This window comes from Halichoerus grypus, chromosome X (assembly GCF_964656455.1).
Source record: "Halichoerus grypus chromosome X, mHalGry1.hap1.1, whole genome shotgun sequence".
In the NCBI taxonomy this organism is placed as follows: domain Eukaryota; kingdom Metazoa; phylum Chordata; class Mammalia; order Carnivora; family Phocidae; genus Halichoerus; species Halichoerus grypus.
This window is the reverse complement of record NC_135727.1, coordinates 22,549,342-22,571,983: the sequence shown is the minus strand read 5'-3', so window position 1 is coordinate 22,571,983 and position 22,642 is coordinate 22,549,342. Positions and strand designations below refer to the sequence as shown.

The window sequence follows — 22,642 nt, the reverse complement described above, 5'->3', positions numbered from 1 at the left end:
GTCCCAAAGGATGATGGAGAGTTGGGTCTTTTCTAACTATTCAGTACTTATTTGTCTACCAACACAGCAAGCTATACAGGGTACCCCATTTCACACACACACACACATGCACACACACACACACACACACACACACACACCACAGAAGGTAGGAAAATCTAAATTGCTACTGTACACATTGGGTTTATTCATTTTTTGAGTGACTGCTATGTGCCAGTCATTTTAGGTTGTTTAAACAGTTATTTCAGTGTTGGGGCGCCTGGGTGGCTCAGTCGTTAAGCGTCTGCCTTCGGCTCAGGTCATGATCCCAGGGTCCTGAGATCAAGCCCCGCATCGGGCTCCCCGCTCCACGGGAAGCCTGCTTCTCCCCCTCCCACTCCCCCTGCTTGTGTTCCCTCTCTCGCTCTCTCTCTCTGTCAAATAAATAATCTTTAAAAAAAAAACACAGTTATTTCAGTGTTTCATCGAATATGAGAATTTTCTTAGGAGTTTAACATGTATCTGACTTGTTTAGAATCCTTTAGTGGCTTAGCGCTATATATTACTTCAAAACAAATTGTGCCAAAATTATGCCAAAAATGTTTGGCTTAAAACAACCACCATTATATCATATCTCATGATATTGTGGAATAGAAACTCAGGGAGGACTAGGTTAGGTGATTCCTCTGCTCCAAGTAAGTGTTATCACTAAGGTTATTCACTAGTGTTAATCACCATTTTTATCTCTACTATGCTAACCAAGCCATCATCATCTCTCCCCTGGATTACTGGAGTTGTTTCCTAACAGCTCTCCATGTTTCTGCCTTTGCCTACAGTCTACCTATCATTTTATTCCATCCTCAAACAATCTTCTTTCCCAGATAAGAACAAATCCGTTAGCAGTAGAACCGTAGCCAAATCTACTTTTCCATTTGGCTAGGCCCACTAGGAAATCAGGAGTTTAGTAAGGGAATATTCACATTGTATTCAAATATCCCAAAGATACCTACCGAATATTTCATTGCCAGAGGCAATTTTATTCTTATAAATTAGTGCAACTGAATGACCTTTACCTTGTTAAATGCTTGATACGAGTGTTTTATTGTTGTTGTTTGTATCTTTAGCAACAAAATTTTATTAGCTAATAAAATCTTATACAGGACTCCAATGCAGTTGAACCTTGAACAACACAGGGTTTAGAGGCATCAACCCCTCATGCAGTCAAAAATCTGTGTAAATCCCAAAATACTAGCCAATAGGATTCAACAGTACATTAAAAGGATTATTCACCACGACCAAGTGGGATTTATCCCTGGGCTGCAAGGTTGGTTCAACATCCGAAAATCAATCAACATGATACAATACATTAACAAAGAAAGAACAAGAATCATATGATCCTCTCAATAGATGCAGAAAAAGCATTTGACAAAGTACAGCATCCTTTCTTGATCAAAACTCTTCAGAGTATAGGGATAGAGGGTACATACCTCAATATCATAAAAGCCATCTATGAAAAACCCACAGCGAATATCATTCTCAATGGGGAAAAACTGAGAGCTTTCCCCCTAAGGTCAGGAACATAGCAGGGATGTCCACTATCACCACTGCTATTCAACATAGTACTACAAGTCCTAGCCACAGCAATCAGACAACAAAAAGAAATAAAAGGCATCCGAATCGGCAGAGAAGAAGTCAAACTCTCACTCTTTGCAGATGATATGACACTTTATGTGGAAAACCCAAAAGACTCCACCCCAACACTGCTAGAACTCATACAGGAATTCGGTAAAGTGGCAGGATATAAAATCAATGCACAGAAATCAGTGGCATTCCTATACACCAACAACAAGACAGAAGAAAAAGAAATTAAGGAGTCGATCCCATTTACAATTGTACCCCAAACCATAAGATACCTAGGAAGAAATCTAACCAAAGAGGCAAAGGATCTGTACTCAGAAAACTATAAAATACTCATGAAAGAAATTGAGGAAGACACAAAGAAATGGAAAAACGTTCCATGCTCATGGATTGGAAGAACAAATATTGTGAAGATGTCAATGCTACCTAGAGCGATCTACACATTTAATGCAATCCCCATCAAAATACCATCCACTTTTTTCAAAGAAATGGAACAAATAATCCTAAAATTTGTATGGAACCAGAAAAGACCTCGAATAGCCAGAGGAATGTTGAAAAAGAAAAGCAAAGCTGGCGGCATCACAATTCCAGACTTCCAGCTCTATTACAAAGCTGTCATCATCAAGACAGTATGGTACTGGCACAAAAACAGACACATTGATCAATGGAAAGAGAGCCCAGAAATGGACCCTCAACTCTATGGTCAACTGATCTTTGACAAAGCAGGAAAGAATGTCCAATGGAAAAAAAGACAGTCTCTTCAACAAATGGTGTTGGGAAAATTGGACAGCCACATGCAGAAGAATGAAACTGGACCATTTCCTTACACCACACACAAAAATAGACTGAAAATGGTTGAAAGACCTCAATGTGAGACAGGAGTCCATCAAAATCCTAAAGGAGAACACAGGCAGCAACCACTTCGACCTCAGCCACAGCAACTTCTTCCTAGAAACATCACCAAAGGCAAGGGAAGCAAGGGCAAAAATGAACTATTGGGACTTCAACAAGATAAAAAGCTTTGCACAACAAAAGAAACAGTCAACAAAACCAAAAGACAACTGACAGAATGGAAGAAGATATTTGCAAATGACATATCAGATAAAGGGCTAGTATCCAAAATCTATAAAGAACTTATCAAACTCAACACCCAAAGAACAAAGAATCCAATCAAGAAATGGGCAGAAGAGATGAACAGACATTTTTCCAAAGAAGACATCCAAATGGCCAACAGACACATGAAAAAGTGCTCAACATCGCTCAGCATCAGGGAAATCCAAATCAAAACCTCAATGAGATATCACCTCCCACCAGTCAGAATGGCTAAAATTAACAAGTCAGGAAATGACAGATGTTGGCAGGGATGCAGAGAAAGGGGAACCCTCCTACACTCTTGGTGGGAATGCAAGCTGGTGCAGCCACTCTGGAAAACAGTATGGAGGTTCCTCAAAAAGTTGAAAATAGAGCTACCATATGATCCAGCAATTGCACTACTGGGTATTTACCCCAAAGATACAAATGTAGGGATCCGAAGGGGTACGTGCACCCTGATGTTTATAGCAGCAATGTCCACAATAGCCAAACTATGGAAAGAGCCAAGATGTCCATCGACAGATGAATGGATAAAGAAGAAGTGGTATATATATATATATATATATATATATATATATATATATATATACAATGGAATATTATGCAGCCATCAAAAGGAATGAGATCTTGTCATTTGCAACGACGTGGATGGAACTGAGGGTATTATGCTGAGCGAAATAAGTGAATCAGAGAAAGACATGTATCATATGACCTCACTGATATGAGGAATTCTTAATCTCAGGAAACAAACTGAGGGTTGCTGGAGTGGGGAGTGGGGCGGGAGGGATGGGGTGACTGGGTGATAGACACTGGGGAGGGTATGTGCTCTGGTAAGTGCTGTGAATTGTGCAAGACTGTTGAATCTCAGATCTGTACCTCTGAAACAAATAATGCAATATATGTTAAGGAAAAAAAAAAAAGAAGAAGATAGCAGGAGGGGAAGAATGAAGGGGGGAAATCGGAGGGGGAGACGAACCATGAGAGACGATGGACTCTGAAAAACAAACTGAGGGTTCTAGAGGGGAGGGGGGTGGGAGGATGGGTTAGCCTGGTGATGGGTATTAAAGAGGGCACGTTCTGCATGGAGCACTGGGTGTTATGCACAAACAATGAATCATGGAACACTATATCTAAAACTAATGATGTAATGTATGGTGATTAACATAACAATAAAAAAATCTGTGTAAATCTTTTACTCTCCAAATCTTAACTACTCATATCCTAGAGTTGACCAAAAGGCTTACCAATAACATAAACAGTCGATTAACATATATTTGTATGTTTTCTGTATTATATACTGTATTCTTATAATAAAGTAAGCTAGACAAAAGAAAATCATAAGAGAAAATACATTTACAGCACTGTACTATAGTTATCAAAAAAAATCCATGTATAAGTGGACCCATGCAATTCAAACCCATGCTGTTCAAGAGTTGACTGTATATTAAACATATGAAAGTATTCTTTTTAAAGATTTATTTATTTTTTTAAAAAATAAAGATTTATTTATTTTTTGAGAGAGAGTTGGGGAGGAGAGGGAGAATATATTCAAGCAGACTCCCCGCTGATCATGGAGCCCAATGTGGGCTCGACCTCACAACCCATGAAATCATGATCTGAAGTGAAACCAAGAATTGGACACTTAACCCACTGAGCCACTGAAGTGTCCCAGTAGAGCATATTTATTTTTTAAAAAAGTGAAGGAAGAACTGTTTAGAGTATCATGTTCTTGGCTACCCATTCACCCTTCTGAGCCTCTGAAGCATCTACATCGAATGTAGATTTGAGAACACCTTTTATGGAAAACTTAGGCTATTCAGTGTGGCCCACCCACCAGCTGCATCTATATCATCTAGAAACTTGCTAGATGCATATGCTAAATGCAGAACCTCAGGTCCCATCCCAGAATGAACTTAAATCTGAATTTGATTTATTTTTTTAAGATTTTATTTATTTATTTGAGAGAGAGAGAGAGCATGAGCAGGAGGGGCAGATGGAGAGGGACAAACAGGTTCCCCGCTGAGCAAGGAGTCTGACACGGAGCTCGATCCCAGGACCCTGGGATCATGATCTGAGCTGAAGGCAGATGCTTAACTGACTGAGTCACCCAGATGCCCCTAAATCTGCATTTTAATAAGATTCTCTCAGGTGATTCATTAAGTGCATTCAAGTTCACAAAGCATTGCTTTCTAGACTCTATCTGAAGAAGTCTTCTAGTTAAGATTTAAATATGGTTGTAAATACAAGGTGAAACTCAAGAAACAGCACAGAAAAATATATATCCAGACACCTAACCAAATGCTTTATGTTCCTTCTGTGTGTTTTGCTACATGGTAAACAGAGCCTATGTCTGGATTCATCTTTATATATAGATAGGCTAGGCTGTTACCTCTATGGGGTGAATTGATGGGTACTGGAAAGATGTCCCTGACCTTAAGTTTCTCTCTTACTAGCTCTACTGCAATGACTAGAAAGCCCACTTGACTCATTCCCTTGAATGAAGGATAGTGTAAATGTAGTTTTTGGAAAGTTTATTAAATAAGAAGCAGACCCTAGAGTGATGAGTCACATAGGCAAGATGTGAAAATGGACATAGTATAGCCAAGTGAAATGTTCCTGGATGTCCATGAAGGCACTAGGAAAAGCAAAGTAAGAGAAAGAGGAACACAGCACTCAAAGCATACCTGATCTACTTAATCATGTTGCCTGCAACAGGTTCTACCTGTGTCTTGTACTCATATCTTAATTCACTGCAACTTACAAAATAAAGAAGGAATCAAAACAATCCATGTCTAGTGATAGCATGGCTAATGATAATAAGTGATAGTAAGACTAGTAAAGTCAGTTCTCCTTATTCCTACCCAGAGAAAAAGTGGTTTTGCTTCCACTCATCTTTTTCAGTGCACCCATCATCTTTATTAGGTACTTCTTTCTTCTTTTCTAAGAAAATGGTGCTGCATTTCACCATTAAGTGATTCCAACATGGCACTACAAGGAGACTTAATAAAGTAATGTGGTGCCAAGGCCCATATGCATTTTTTCTATCATGCCTGTAACTAACGCTTACTGGACTCAAAGCCTTAGGGCTCCATTGTCAGAGGGGAATTTTAAACTGAGAAATTTATCCAAATAATTCAAGCCAAAATAGGCTTTTACCTGATAGGTCCAGGAAATGGAAGCAATTGAAATGTATTAACTTGGATAGTTCAGATAATTAACTCAGTTTATCACCTTCATTTTGCTAGTGTAGACCTACTCTGATTAATCCAATGGCTGTAAAATGACAATTTATCCAGAGTAAGCCTATAATCTTTGAACAAGCTGCTGTAGTATTTGTATCAAAGTGCCTCAGTGTACACAGGACAGGATTTAAGTGGACATATTCTTGACGTCATTGTCCAGATATTCCAGAGATGCCTACTTAAATGTTTTACTGGCAGGGATAATTTTATTCCTATAGATTGGTCCAATCAAGTGACCTTCACCTTGAGAAATACTTGAGGTCATAGGTCTTGTAATTCAAGGCAGACTTTAAAAAGAGGCAAATGTTTCTTAGCCTAATAATGGCAGACTCTGTTACTGTTTTTATTTTTTTGTGTTTTTATTTATTTTATTTTTTAGGAGCCAGGGAAAAGCCTTACTGCTAGGAAAAAAATATTTTTAAGTGTGATAGATTAAATTGTCTCTAACACTTAATTCTTAGGGTATTTATTGAGGAAATAAGCCCAAGCTCTCTCTGCTGGGAGGACTGAACTTCAATCAGAGATTTGACTAGACTAGAGGCAGTCACTCCCACCCTCTGAAGCAGAGGAAAAATTCATTTATCATTTGGCAAAAACCTAAAACTTTCAGGTTGTCAAAATACAATAAGACACTGTAAAATAAAAATGTGCCCTCCCATGAAGAAAGCAGGGTTTTTGGAGGGAGAGGGACAGGACACAAATCTAGGGGAATTGAAGGTGTGGTCTGTGTGGAATGGAAGAGGATGTGAGTAGGAAGATTCTCATCTTCAAAGGCCCAAACCTAGATAGACTCCCCCTTGTTTGACACAAGGAACTACTAGGTTAGAGCTCCATCCTCTGTTTCTCCAAACTATACTATTGTTCTAAGAGCTACTTTATTCTTAATTAAGAAACACTGCCTATTTTATTTATAGCCCAACACATTTGGTCTGGGGAAGACTGATGGAGCAAGAAGTCCTCAGGGAAGGATGTAACCACTGGGCAATAATCTTGTAGGAGCACTTCAGTGAGGGCTGAGGTAGCATCAAATCCCACGTAGATTATTGCACATGGTCACCAATGGTAATTAACATCTATGCATAGGTCCATGAGCCCGCAATGGAGTACCTCCATCCCCAGGCATGAAAGAGAGTAAGACTAAACTTCCCATTAGCAAGAAATACCCCCCAAAATAGAAAAAGAGGGGTTCTGCTCCTCATGGATATTCTATATATAATGCAAAAATTACCAAGCTCTATTTACATAGGAGGTTAAGAGGAAGTTTGCTGTGACAGAAGGAGTAGTGACTTAGATGTCAGGAGAGCTGCACTTCAGTTACTAATTAACTTTGTGACCTTTGGAAAGTCACCTCTCCTGGGCTTCAGTATCCTCATCTTTAACATGAAGTCCCAAAGATAATGATAACGATGATGATGATGATAATGATGATGATGATGATGATAGTAATAATAACAAACATTTATTGAACCTTTGTTATATGCAAACATCATTTGTTCTAATTGTTTTATAAGCATTAATTATTTTCATTTGGACAATTCCATGACAAGGCACTATTTATGATCTGTTCTGTAGAGATGAGAGGATAAGTGATTTACTTAAAATGTTACTTAGCTAAAAGGTACTGGAGCTGAGGTTTAAAGATAGATGTCTATAATGCCAAAGTCTATTGATGTTATAGACTAAGATGATGTTCTCTGTTTTATCTTGGTCTAAGAATGATGCTTCCTTATCTCCTTACCCTACTCTTCTAGATCTTTTCTTCAAACCCATCATTGTTTATGGTCTGATGGGTTTGAAGAGAAGGTTTAATAACCCATCATTATTTACAGTCTCATGTCAGAGCTTCTTTTTCCAAAGCCATACATGTTACAAGGGGCAGAGCCAGGACTCAAATCAGGACATTCTGACCCCTAGACCAGTGCTATTTAGTCTATCTACTGTACTTTCTGAGCAGGTTAAGCCTCAGAGTTCCCTTTTGATCAAGTCAATGACATAATTTATGTAATCATGGAAAGAATTATAGGTAAGCCTTAAAGAGATCTTATTGTAAGTCTGACACTATTCTGTTTTACAAGTATTAACTCACTTAATCTTCACTAAAATCTCGTAAGGTAGATACTATTATACCAATTTTATTAATGTGGAAACTAAGGCACAGACAGGTTAAGTAAACTGGCCAAGGTCACACAGTTTACAGTAGAGTTAATATTTGAACTAAGGCAATCTAGCTCCACAGTTGTCTGATCCTAATCACTAAACTAAACTGCCTACAAGCCAAATATCAAATTAGGGATTCTTTCTTTTGACTTGAATACCTGCTTTACATAGCTCAGCATCCTGGGAATATACAGATTCACCCAAAAGAAATACCCTACATAACTGTCAACAAAACCAGAGTGTTCAACTTCTGTACCGGACAATAGGATAACAAATTAAAATCACTGACTTTTCTAGATAAGATGAAGAAAGGCTAATCCTATCCCTGATACTTTAGAACAGAACTTGGCATCTCTTTTCCAAGGGACCTCTCTATCTACTGTCAGGGATCACAAACTGTGCCAGAGAATTACAAAACTAACTGTGACTGTGCCCTGGGAATAGAGTTCACAATGACTGCTCACAAGGCCTAATACTTACTATCTCATATCTTATAGAAAAAGTTTGCTAACCCCTAATCTATTCTCTTGAGAGGAGTTTTTCAGAAGTAATTGCTTCAAGATCCATTACTGACAGGAGTCTATATAAATTTGTTTTTGGCCAATCAGAAACTTTCCATTAAAAGAGATATTGTACCTGCTATTACTGAGCTGAAGAACAAAATCAAGCATGGTAAATAACGTACCAAGATCCTCTCTCCCAATCTGAAGGAGTAGGCAGTAGGTAGCTTTAAACACTTTTTCATTTTCTTCTAATTGCAGCAGAGCCTGGATCATTTTAGAATTGACTCACAAGTATTACCAGTTTCAGAGAGGACCACCACCCCAAAACTTCTCTGAGAACTTATAATCTGTGGTATTGTTAAACATTGAAACTTTCTGCCTACCTACTTCTTATCTGGTCTCAACATCACTGACTAAAGCTTGCATACACCACAAAGCACTACTCCCTAAAAAGGTAAAAATAAGCAAAAGTTCATAAGCACTAGGGTTTGCCACAGTGGGGAACTAGAGAGAATAAAAATTCCTCCCTCTTTGGAGTGGACATGTCCCAAAACTTGCTTGCAATGCACAATTCTATATATAGGATTTCAATTTTTTCATTGATTTTCACTGTAAAATTGATAATGTGCCTCTTTGGAAAACAATTTAGATCCAGGCATAATCAAACTACTCTTTTCTTTTTTTTCTTTTTTTAATTTAATTTTATTTTGTTATGTTATGTTAATCACCATACATTACATCATTAGTTTTTGATGTAGTGTTCCATGATTCATTGTTTGCGTATAACACCCAGTGTTCCATCAGTATGTGCCCTCTTTAATACCTATCACCAGGCAAATTACTCTTTTAAAAAGCAACACATTATTTGCAAATGACAAAACTGATAAAGGGTTAGTATCCAAAATATATAAAGAACTTATACAACTCAACAGCCAAAAACCAAATAATCCAATTAAAAAATGGGCAGAAGACACGAATTGACACTTCTCCAAAGAAGACATCCAGATGGCCAAGAGACACATGAAAAGATGTTCATCATTATTTACCATCAGGGAAATGCAAATCAAAACTACAATGAGATATCACTTCACAACTTTACAATGGCTAAAATCAACAACACAAGGAACAACAGGTGTTGGCAAGGATGTGGAGAAAAGGAAACACTCATGCACTGTTGGTGGGAATGCAAACTAGAGCAGCCACTCTAGAAAACAGTATGGACGTTCCTCAAAAAGTTAAAAATAGAACTACCTTACAATCCAGCAATCAAACTGCTGGGCATTTACCCAGAGAATACAAAAACACTAATTCAAAGGGGTACATGCACCCCTATGTTTATAGCAACATTATTTACAATAGCCAAATTATGGAAGAAGCCCAAGTGTCCACCAATTGATGAATGGATAAAGAATATGTGAGATATATATATATATATATATATATATATATATATATATATAGTGTGTGTGTGTATATATATATATATATATATTCAATGGAATATTATTCAGCCATAAGAATGAAATCTTGCCATTTGCAATGACATGGATGGAGCTAGAGAGTATAATGCTAAGTGAAATAGGTCAGTCGGAGAAAGACAAATACCATATGATTTCACTCATATGTGGAATTAAAAAACAAAACAAATGATCATGGAGGGGGAAGAGAGAGAGAGAGGCAAACCAAGAAACAGTTTCTTAACCTTAGAGAACAAATTGATGGTTACCAGAAGGGAGGGAGGTGGAGGATGGGTGAAATAGGTGTTGGGGATTAAGGAGTGCATTTGTCCTGATGAGCACCAAGTGATGTATGGAATTGTTAAATCACTATATTATACACCTGAAACTAATATAACACTGTATGTTAAGTAACTGGAATTCAAATAAAAACTTAAATAAAGGGGCGCCTGGGTGGCTCAGTTGGTTAAGCATCTCATCTGCCTTTGGCTCAGGTCATGATCCCAGGGTCCTGGGATTGAGCCTTGCAGGGAGCCTGCTTCTCCCTCTCCCTCTGCCTGCTGCTCCCCTTGCTTGTGCTCTCCCTCTCTCTCTGTCAAATAAATAAATAAAAACTTTAAGAAAAACTTAAATAAAATACAAGCATCACATTTTTTCACCACAGAATATTTGCAGGGAAAAGAATTTCTAATAAACTATTAATAAGAAATTTTACACAAAACTGCTAAATATAAATAAACATACAACAAATCAGTTATTTATAGTTTTATTTCAATAGCTTAAAGTAAATGCCACAATTATTAAACAGAAAGGAGATGCCCATCGACAGATGAATGGATAAAGGAGATGTGGTCCATATATACAATGGAATATTACTCAGCCATCAGAAAGGATGAATACCCAACATTTACATCAACATGGATGGAACTGGAGGGGGTTATGCTAAGTGAAATAAGTCAAGCAGAGAAAGTCAATTATCATATGGTTTCACTCATATGAGGAATATAAGAAACAGTGCAGAGGATCAGAGGGGAAGGGAAGGAAAATGGAATGGGAAGAAATCAGAGAGGGAGACAAATCATGAGAAACTCTTAACTATGGGAAAGAAACTAAGAAACTAAGGGTTGGTGGAGGGGAGGTGGCTGGAGGAATGGGGTAACTGGGTGACAGGCATTAAGGAGGGCATGTGATGTGATGAGCACTGGGTGTTATATGCAACTGATGAATTACTAAACTCTACATCTGAAACTAATGATGTACTATATGTTGGCTAATTTAATTTAAATTAAAAAAAAGGACAGACTGAAAATTTCCTCAGTTTTGAGCATACTTCTGAACAACCTTCACAGCAAAATACACAGCACTTTTGCACTTCCTTTTTATCAGGGAAAGCTTGATAGAAGCTTCTAGAATTTAGGATTGATCAAGGTAATCTGAGGTGAAGAAAAGAGAAAACACTAAATGCTCTAAAGAAGCAAGGATTCCAATTTTGGCCTCAAGAGCACAATAGCAGTAAATGAGGTAATTATATAGTTATTTCTGAAACACATGGAATAAAGCCTTCAGATAGATTTTAGTTCCCTGAGGTAGAAAATTTGGAAAACCATAAACTTTGGCATATTGGCTTTCTATATAAAATTGTAGCCCTTTACATTTCAAAGAAATTATGTCTGAAAAGCACCTGATTGTGAGGCACTTTAGGATAAGGTCAAGAGTTTGAAGCCAGACTGCCTGATTTTATATCGCAGCTCTTCCAACTTGCTTTCTATGTGATCTCTTGGCAACTTACAAAACATATTTGTGTTTAAGTCTCCTCACCTGTAGAATGGTGATTATAATAACCACCACTTCACAGGGCAGATATAAGGATTAAATGCAATATAAGGATTACATGCAAAACATATTACAGTATTAGGCATATCATAGGCACTGTATCAGTGGTAGCTGCTGTCGCTGCTACAGCTACTACCTCCTCCCCTTCCTCTTCCTCTTCATCATAATCATCACCATCAATCTAAAATTCCCGGAACATTTATGTCTTAGCATGAACTGTGGGTCCTTTTCCTAGTACACATTTTTAATATGGTATACCCTGGTTTGAATTTGCTAGGAAACACAAGATGCTCCAGAGCACACCTAAGCTCCAAGGGATTTATTTCTTAGAGACCATAGTCACTCCATTTCATATTCACACAAGTAGTCTTAGAAGAAGTATTGGAGTTGTATACCTCTGAATTTAAAAAAAAATCCTGTCCCCAAACAATCCTACGGAAGACTAGTCTGTTAGGTAGGCAGTTAACTTTCAGGAGCTCTCATATGTGTCCTCTAGGCATGGTCACCAGTCTGCATAGCATCCTATTGCTACTAAATATCCTGCAATGACCAATTTGTCTCAGTGTTTCAGTTTGGTTATTGATACAAAAGGAAGAAGTCAGTTGAAAAAGTAAATCCCATTACATTTTGTTTTCCTGCAAGTGAGATATAATCTTGGATTTAACTGTTTAAAATGTAGTAGGTTGCTGATTTTCTTCAAAGAGATTTATAGTTGACTCATTCTTCTTCCAAGTGCCAAGAATTTAAGTACCGAGGATACAGCAATGAACAAACTAGATATGGTTTGCAGTTATGCTATTATTTCATTTTTATTTATTCATTCAAGAAATGTTTATTCTACTCCTTCTAGGTATGCATTGGAGATGCAAGTGCCACAAATAAGCAATATACAAAAGCCAAACAAATCATTAGCCCTGTCATATGGGGTGTTACAACTTACTTTTAATATTTTTGCTAAATAGCAAAACTGATGCCTTTGAGATCATGTGACTTATTCTTATGATACTGTATAACTACATAACACATCAACAATGGGGCTGGGTTTAGAATACTGACCTCCTAACATCAAATTCCAAGCACTCCTGGCTCAGACTAAATTCAAATTCAAAATTCAGAATCTCACTTCTAATATTTGAGGGTGACATTCTATCAAATCCATTTTTTCATCCTGGAATAAATTTAGATAGTCTACCTCTAGCAAAAATTAATTTACTCTATTAGACAATTTGTTGTTTTTTTAAATTTAGATTAGGCTGCAAGGAATTTTTCTCTATTCTATTATTAATGAAGCACACTTTTGCTCATTTACTCTTTAAAAAAATGAGTAATTATGTTATTATAGCATGTCTTTCTTTGTTTCTCAACAGTTATAGTGAGTGTTTTGACACTCAGGAGTCATGCATTAAAGTAATTGTTATGAGATAAAAAATATTTAAAACTTGAAATTGAAAGGAACAAATAGTTGATCAGTGTAACAATGGTATCCAGTATTATAAATTGCATAATATACAAACAAGTAATAGTTTTGGTAACTGAATTTTAGTAGTACCTCCCAACTGGTTTCCCAGTGTTCCCATGTATTTCAGATTCCAGTCTATTCTGCACACCACTGCAAGATTATTCGCTAAAATGCCACTCTATTTCCTCATCTCAAATAACTCTGGTGGCTTCCCAGTGCCTAAAAAGACTAAATAAAAACTCCTGAGTGGGAATTCAAGATCTTCCATGATTTGACTCTATTTTTCTATTAGTCTGCAACAAAGAACTAAGCCACTCAGTATTGCTTTTGTTGTTGTGTTTTGTTTTGTTTTTCCTGAGTTAATGTCTTTGATAACTGAATATGGACAAAGAGGCAGGAAGAGGCATGGTCCTCTTCTAACCACCTCTTCCCTGATTTGGAGATGTGTATGTATATAAAATGCATGGTTTACCACTTACTACATGATCTAGTGACAGAAATGCAGACTCTCAAAGACTTCAGTTTGGGGTTTCTTATGCAAAAGTCAAGTAACAGTCAACAAAATAAACTAGGCTAGCTGTGAGATCTTTTCCTTAGAGCTTCCTATATCCATGTCATGAACTGGGCAACTTTCCATTAAGTTTAAATAGGTTTTTCAGGTGGCCAGTTTGCTATCTACGCACACCACAAATTTTACAATATATAGTAACCAATCCTGTATGTCACAGAGGAAAAGAACAGAGCATAAAAGTCACTTTATGCTCTTAGAGAATTTCTGAAAAAGTTCACCTTAGACAACAGGGTGAGACATAAATTATACGTCTGTTTTCTTTGAAATCTAGGTTTCCATCATTCTATTCTCCACATAATCTAAATCAAAATAAATATTTACTGGGACTCTTGGGTGGCTCAGTCAGTTAAGCGTTTGCCTTCAGCTCAGGTCATGATCGAGTCCTGGGATTGAGTCCTGCGTCAGGCTCCTTGCTCAGGGGGAGCCTGCTTCTCCCTCTCTGTCTGCCTGCTGCTCACCCAGTTTGTGCTCTCTCTCTCTCTCTCTCACACACACACACAGTAGAAATCATAGACAATAATACAATTCAGTTTAACTCCTATTGCATAGAAGAAATTAATTAATTAAAAAATATATATTTACAAGATTCAATCCCCCCACACTGATCATATTTTGCAAGGACTTTAATTTAATTATGTCACTTTAATAGGTGGTCAGAAAATAACAATAAAAATGCCATCACGGTATTTCAAATGGACCAGGAGTATTTTTTCCTCAGTAGCAGGATTGCATGTAAATTATAGTTAGCATTGTACTTTAATAAAAAGTGAGCTACTGTAAATTGGAGAAGTAAGTAGACTAAGAAAAATATCACCACTCATTGATTACCTTTTTGTGTAGGGACATTTGTGACAGATGTGATTTTATTTACAATATTTGGATTTAAAGAATGTCTTACTTTATTACATTTCCCAATGGTGCAACCTGCCCACACTGTCCACCAACCTGGATTTTAGTCATTTTGAAAACATCTCCCCTAACCTTCACAAGATTATACCAGAATCCCAGGCTTAAGTGGTGACTCAAAATTGAGGGAATTCCATAGTACATAATAGTTATCATCTTTTAAGTTCTCTTTTAGGCAACACAAATCCACTAGAGACCCTCCAAATTAATTTAGTCATTCTGTTCTGATGGGATTCAGAGTGTCTTTTATAATAATATGCCTAACTGACCAAAGATTCACTCCCAAAGAGCCTCACCATTGTTCTTAAGTCCATGATACATATGGTCATGCCTCCATAGTCATTCTGCAGTAATTCCCTATCTGGAGCCCTATAAGCAAGGGGATTCCTTTTCCCCTGCTTCTCAAAATCTTAAAATCCTTGACTATCAGACTTAGGAAAGCTGTACCCAAAAGCTCCACTCTCCAGGTGACCGTATTCCACCTTTTCCATATCTTGAAATTTCTCCTCCTCTTAAACAATCCTTCCAGGAAACTGTTTTGAAAATTAAAAGGTCTAGATGGTGGTCGCCTTCTGCATTTCTGGAAACTACCACTTTCAGTGACTCAAAGTTTAATAGTCCTCCACTCTCACTTCGGTTATGGCAAAGAAACTAAAAGTTTTGGCTATTTTTTCAGCATGGGAAAGGAAAAAAATGTCCACTCCAGTGATAATAATATAGAAATCAGTATCACAATAAATATTCCTGTCACATATAAGTCAGTAGAAATCATAGACAATAATACAATTCAGTTTAACTCCTATTGCATAGAAGAAAAAATTGCAAGTGTATGAATTATGGTTTAGTTTATGCTTCTATTCCCAAAGCCGTTTTTATTGTTGTTGGTGGTTGTTTAAGTATCAAAGATCTTGACTTGATTGGAATCATCATTATAAAAATGTGGTTGCTTTGCTACAAATAGATTTGAATTTTATATCAAAGGGGGCATGTTGGGCAAATACATGTATTTGCTAACACCTGATAAAGTCTGAAAGCATTAGTTGCACAAATATATAATTACTTTTAGGAACAGAAGTGTAATCAGGAGCTTTTTATTTGCTGTAGGTTTCTTACATGCACCAGTGCTTGATCTTGAAAGCTTAAAAAACTGTGTACATACATGCATATTTATGCATGGACTAGGGTCAGTGAATAGGGAGGAATATTCATATGAAAGTCAGATTTGAAAAACAAAGTACTAAATATCTCAGTGTCCCATACTCATTAATTAAAAACCTTCGAAAATTTAAGTTATATCCCTTTAAAGTTTTCAACCATGAAGGCAGCTCTTTTAACAAAATTTCTCATACACAATAGTCTTTTCAGTTAAATTATGTAACACCACTAGCACACAAATTATGACCCTCAGGCAAGGTTTAAAGCAAAGCAACTTTGCAATTGAAAGTCCATCTCACTGACATGTCATATTGCCTGCTTGAGCATTTAGGGTAGCACATTTTGCTTAGCGCTACCCAACTGTCTTGGAAACTAATAGTGATCCATAATTGTATTTGAGGCAATAAAATGTGAGCCCTTAAAAATCAAATGTCCTAAAAGGTGAGGTGAACAGGCCAAACCAGAAATGCAAACAAGACCTATGCAGTCTCCTCTCACCTGGGAAGATTTTAAGCCTGGAGTGTTGAGCTCTGCAAGTTTCTTGTACATTTTAGCAAGGCAAAACAATGCAGCATGAAGTCTCCCAAGTTCAAAAAAGCTCTGAAGCCAGGCAGCCAATTGCAGGATATCTCAAGATGGAAAGATGAAGAGAGATCATAGGAGTGGTTGAGTCCTAGTTTCAGAGATTTAATTGCTGGGAAAAGGAAGAGAAGTAGGGCAATTACATAAGGAATGTTCATGCTCACTTTCAAGCTTTATCTCCAACTCATACTTAGTCTTTTCCACATTGTCAGATATACCTCAGTGTATTACCCCTAAGGAAAGGAATCCAGGCCGATCAAGTACAGAAGTCCTGGGCAAGACTCATTCTCTGCCTTTCCACAGGCATGGCAGCAACGGTCAGAATCCCAGGGGCAGAAAGAGGGCTAGAAAGTTATAGGTAAGAAGGAAGAGCTAAGAGCAGTCATTATTTTAAGATGTGAAAACATAGCAAGGACTTTCTCTTAGAGTGGTCAGAGCCTTACAGGATGGCATTTCTGTCCAATTTTAACTTTTACAACCTAGCACAGAAATAACTAAAGAAAACAAAAGATAATTAAAGAAGTGTATATGGGAGATGTGAGATAGGAAATTGTACACAAGAAAGGGCTATCAATTCAATCCTTTGTATAGAATAAACAAAATAAATCAATGAAGTGGCTAGGGTACCTAATTTTATTAAATTAAATAATTGTTTTAGGAGGGTATATATTTCAGTTTACATAATCATAGCCAAAGTGACAGTATCTCTTCTATAATGCTGGATTTTTAAAATTGTGTTCCATGGGCCAACTTTCTCAATATCCTCTGGAGTGCTAGTTAAAAATGCACATTACTGGACTCCTCCCCCAAACTCTTAAATTGGAACTTCTGGAAGTCAGCAAAAAACAATCAGCATTTTAAAGATATTCTCCAGGTCAGGAGTTCTCAAAGTGTGGTCTGCAGACCCCTGAGGTTCAGTGGTTCAGGGAGATTTTAAAACTATTTTCATAATAATAATTGTCATTTTCATTGTGCTGACATTTGTTCTGATGGTACAAAAGCATTGGTGGGTAAAACTTATGGTAGCTTAGTATGAATTAAGGCAGTAGCACAATATAGTACTAGAAATTGTAGTATTCTTCACCACCACGCATTTGCAATAAATGCATGACAAAAAAAGCGTTTCACTTTAAAATGTCCTCAGTAAGGCATTAAAATTATTAATTTTGTTAAATCTTGATCCTTGAGTATGTGTCTTTTTAATATTCTGTATGACAAAATATAAAATCTGCATAAAGCTCTTCTGACCCACACAGAAGTGTGATAGTTGTCTCAAGGAAAAGCACTTCTGTTAATGCTTGAGTTGACAGATGAACTAACTACTTCTCTCATAGGACACTATTTTCACTTGAAAGAAAGACTGACAAATTATGGTTACTCAGATTTGCATATTTCTTGATATTTTCTTGATAAATTAATGAAGTAAAACTGTCACTTCAAGGGAAACGACTGTCAGTATTTGTAGCATATGATAAAACTCAAGCTTTCAAGTGAAAATTCAAATTTTGGAAAACTTGTAGCTGCATCCATAATCCTGACAGTCTCCTACCCTTAAAGATTTTGCTGAGAAGACCAGTGGTTATAAAAATGAATGTGATTGTTGATATGGCATAATAAAATGTGCAAATATTTAGATTTGTGTAACTTGGTGAATTAAAATTTTTCCAAATGACCAGTGAATTATTTTACAAAATGATGCACGTGTAAAGGATACATTCGGAGTGTAAGATACACGAATGGATGTTTATGAAACAGAATATGAAAAGTCCATTTAGTATGGTTTCTTTTTTTCTTTTAATTTAATTTTATTACATTAGTCACCATACAATACATCATTAGTTTTTGGGGTGGTGATCCATGATCCATTGTTTTCATAAAACACCCAATGCTCCATGCAGTACGTGCCCTCCTTAATACCCATCACCAGGCTAACGCATCACCCCACGAGCTCCCTTCTAAAACCCTCTTTGTTTCTCAGAGTCCATAGTCTCTCATGGTTCATCTCCCCCTCCGATTTCCCCCCTTCATTTTTCCCTTCCTTCTCCTAATGTCCTCCATGCTATTCCTTATGTTCCACAAATAAGTGAAACCATATGATAATTGACTTTCTCTGCTTGACTTATTTCACTTAGCATAATCTCCTCCAATCCCATCCATGTTGATGTAAAAGTTGGGTATTCATCCTTTCTGATGGCTGAGTAATATTCCATTGTATATATGGACCACATCTTTATCCATTCGTCTGTTGAAGGGTATCTCAACTCTTTCCACAGTTTGGCTATTGCAAACATTGCTGCTATGAACATTGGGGTGCATATGGCCCTTCTTTTCACTACATCTGTGTCTTTGGGGTAAATACCCAGGAGTGCAATTGCTGGGTCATAGGGTAGCTCTATTTTTAATTTTTTGAGGCACCTCCACACTGTTTTCCAAAGTGGCTGTACCAACTTGCATTCCCACCAACAATATAAGAGGGTTCCCATTTCTCCACAACCTCTCCAACATTTGTTGTCTCTTGCCTGTCAATTTTTGCCATTCTAATTGGTATAAGGTGGTATCTCAATGTGGTTTTGATTGGAATTTCCCTGATGGCTAATGATGATGAACATTTTTTCATGTGTCTGTTAGCCATTTGTATGTCTTCTTCAGAGAAGTGTCTTTTCATCTCTTCTTCCAATTTTTTGACTTGATTATTTGTTTTTTGGGTGTTGGGTTTGAGAAGTTCTTTATAGATCTTGGATACCAGCCCTTTAACTGTAGTGTCATTTGCAAATATCTTCTCCCATTCTGTTCGTTGCCTCTGTTTTGTTGACTGTTTCCTTTGCTGTGCAGAAGCTTCTTACCTTGATGAAGTCCCAAAAGTTCATTTTTGCTTTTGTTTCACTAGCTTTTGGAGATGTATCTTGAAAGAAGTTGCTGTGGCCGATGTCAAAGAGGTTACTGCCTATGTTCTCCTCTAGGATTTTGATGGACTCCTGTCTCACATTGAGGTCTTTCATCCATTTTGAGTTTATCTTTGTGTATGGTGTTAGAGAATGGTCGAGTTTCATTCTTCTGCATGTGGCTGTCCAATTTTACCAGCACCATTTATTGAAGAGACTCTTTTTTCCATTGTATATTTTTTCCTGCTTTGTCAAAGATTATTTGACCATAGAGTTGAGGGTTCATATCTGGGCTCTCTATTCTGCTCCATTGGTCTATATGTCTGTTTTTGTGCCAGTACCATGCTGTCTTGGTGATCACTGCTTTGTAATATAGCTTGAAATCGGGCTACATGATGCCCCCAGCTTTGTTTTTCTTTTTCAACATTTCATTGGCGATTCGGAGTCTTTTCTGATTCCATACAAATTTTAGGATTGTTTGTTCCAGCACTTTGAAAAATGTCATTGGAATTTTGATCGGGATGGCATTGAAGGTATAAATTTCTCTGGGTAGCATAGACATTTAACAATGTTTATTCTTCCGATCCATGAGCTTGGAATGTTTTTTCATCTTTTTGTGTCTTCTTCAATTTTTTTCATGAGTGTTCTGTAGTTCCTAGGGTATAGGTCCTTTACCTCTTTGGTTAGGTTTATTCCGTGGTATTTCGTGGTTTTTGGTGATATTGTAAATGGAATCGTTTCTCTAATTTCTCTTTCTACAGTTGCATTGTGAGTGTATAAGAAAACAACTGATTTCTGTGCGTTGATTTTGTATCCTGCCACATTACTGAATTGCTGTATGAGTTCTAGTAATTTGTGGGTGGAGTCTTTTGGATTTTCCACATAAAGTATCATGTCATCAGCAAAAAGAGAGAGTTTTGACTTCTTCTTTGCCAATTTGAATACCTTTTATTTCTTTTTGTTGTCTGATTGCTGTTGCTAGGACTTCTAGTACTATGTTGAACAAGAGTGGTGAGAGTGGGCATCCTTGACGTGTTCCTGATCTTAAGGGAAAGGCTCTCAGCTTTTCCCCATTGAGGATGATATTTGCTGCAGGTTTTTCATAGATGGATTTTATGAACTAAAGGAATGTTCCCTCTATCCCTATACTCTGAAGAGTTTTAATCAGGAAAGGATGCTGTATTTAGTCAAATGCTTTTTCTGCATCAATTGAGAGGACCACATGGTTCTTCTCTCTCCTCTTATTAATGTGTTCTATCATATTGATTGATTTGTGAATGTTGAACCACACTTGCACCCCAGGGATAAATCCCACTTGGTCGCGGTGGATGATCTTTTTAATGTATTGTTGGATCCTATTAGCTAGGATTTTGTTGAGGATTTTGGAATCCATATTCATCAGGGATATTGGTCTGAAATTCTCCTTTTTGATGGGGTCTTTGCCTGGTTTGAGGATCAAGGTAATGCTGGCTTCATAGAATGAGTTTGGAAGCTTTCCTTCTGTTTCTCTTTTTTGAAACAGCTTCAGTAGAATAGGTATTATTTCTTCTTTGAATGTTTGGTAGAATTCCCCAGGGAATCCATCAGGCCCTAGACTCTTGTTTTTTGGGAGGTTTTGGATCACTGCTTCAATCTCGTTACTGGTTATTGGCCTATTCAGGTTGTCAATTTCTTCCTGTTTCAGTCTTAGCAGCTTATAGGTTTCCAAGAAGGCATCCATTTCATGTAGATTGCTCAGTTTGTTGGCATATAGTTACTGATAATAATTTCTAATAATTGTTTCTATCCCCTTGGTGTTAGTTGTGACCTCTCCCCTTTCATGCATAACTTTATTAATTTGGGTCCTTTCTCTTTTCTTTTGGATAAGTCTGGCCAGTGGTTTATTGATCTTATTAATTCTTTCAAAGAACCAACTTCTAGTTTCGTTGATCTGATCTACTGTGTTTCTGGTTTCTAATTCATTGATCTCTGCTCTAATCTTATTATTTCTCTTCTAATGCATGGCCTAGGCATCATTTGTTGCTTTTTCTCTAGTTCTTTAAGGTGTAGAGTTAGTTGGTGAATTCGGGATTTTTCTATTTTTTTGAGTGAGGCTTGGATGGCTATGTATTGCCCCCTTAGGACCGCCTTTGCAGTATCCCATAGGTTTTGGACCGATGTGCTTTCTTTCTCATTGGTTTCCATGAATTGTTTAAGTTCTTCTTTGATTTCCTGGTTGACCCAAACATTCCTGAGCAGAGTGGTCTTTAGTTTCCAAGTGTTTGAATTTCTTCCAAATTTTTTCTTGTGATTGAGTTCCAGTTTTAAAGCATTATGGTCTGAGAATATGCAGGGAATAATCTCAATCTTTTAGCCTCTGTTGAGACCTGATTTGTGACCCAGTATGTAGTCTATTCTGGAGAAAGTTCCGTGTGTGCTCGAGAAGAATGAGTATTCTGTTGTTTTAGGGTGGAATGTTCTGTATACATCTATGAGGTCCATCTGGCCCAGTGTGTCATTCAAAGCCCTTGTTTCTTTGTTGATTTTCTGCTTAGATGATCTGTCTATTGCTAAGAATGGAGTATTGAGGTCTCCTACAATTAACATATTGTTATCAGTATGACGCTTTATTTTGGTTAACAGTTGGCTTATGTAGATGGCGGCTACCATGTTGGGGGCATAGATATTTACAACTGTTAGATCTTCTTGGTGGATAGACCCTTTAAGAATGATATAGTGTCCTTCTGTGTCTCTTATTACAGACTTTAGTTTAAAATCTAATTTGTCTGATATAAGAATTGCTACCCCAGCTTTCTTTTGAGGTCCGCTGGCATGGAAGATGGATCTCCATCCCTTCACTTTCAGTCTGGATGTATCTTTAGGTTCAAAATGAGTCTCTTATAGACAGCATATGGATGGGTCTTATCTTTTTATCCAAACTGCAACCCTGTGCTGTTTTATGGGAACATTTAGGCTGTTCATGTTGAGAGTAATTATTGAAAGATATGAATTAATTGTCATCATGTTGCCTGTGAAGACCTTGTTTTTATAGATTGTCCCTGTAAATTTCTGTTGTATATCACTCTTGGGGTCTTTCTCCTTTTATAGAAGCCCCCTTAATACTTCTTGCAGGACCGGCTTAGTGGTCACATATTCTTTCAGTTTCTGCTGGTCATGGAAGCTCTGCATCTCTCCATCCATTCTAAA

At 37.2% G+C, this 22,642-nt stretch overlaps 1 long non-coding RNA gene across 1 annotated transcript in view; it reads right to left on the bottom strand.

The window, feature by feature from the left end:
• LOC144380486 (uncharacterized) overlaps window positions 1–22,642 on the bottom strand; it is a 429,182-nt gene that overhangs the window by 157,899 nt on the left and 248,641 nt on the right. The window lies entirely within an intron of this gene.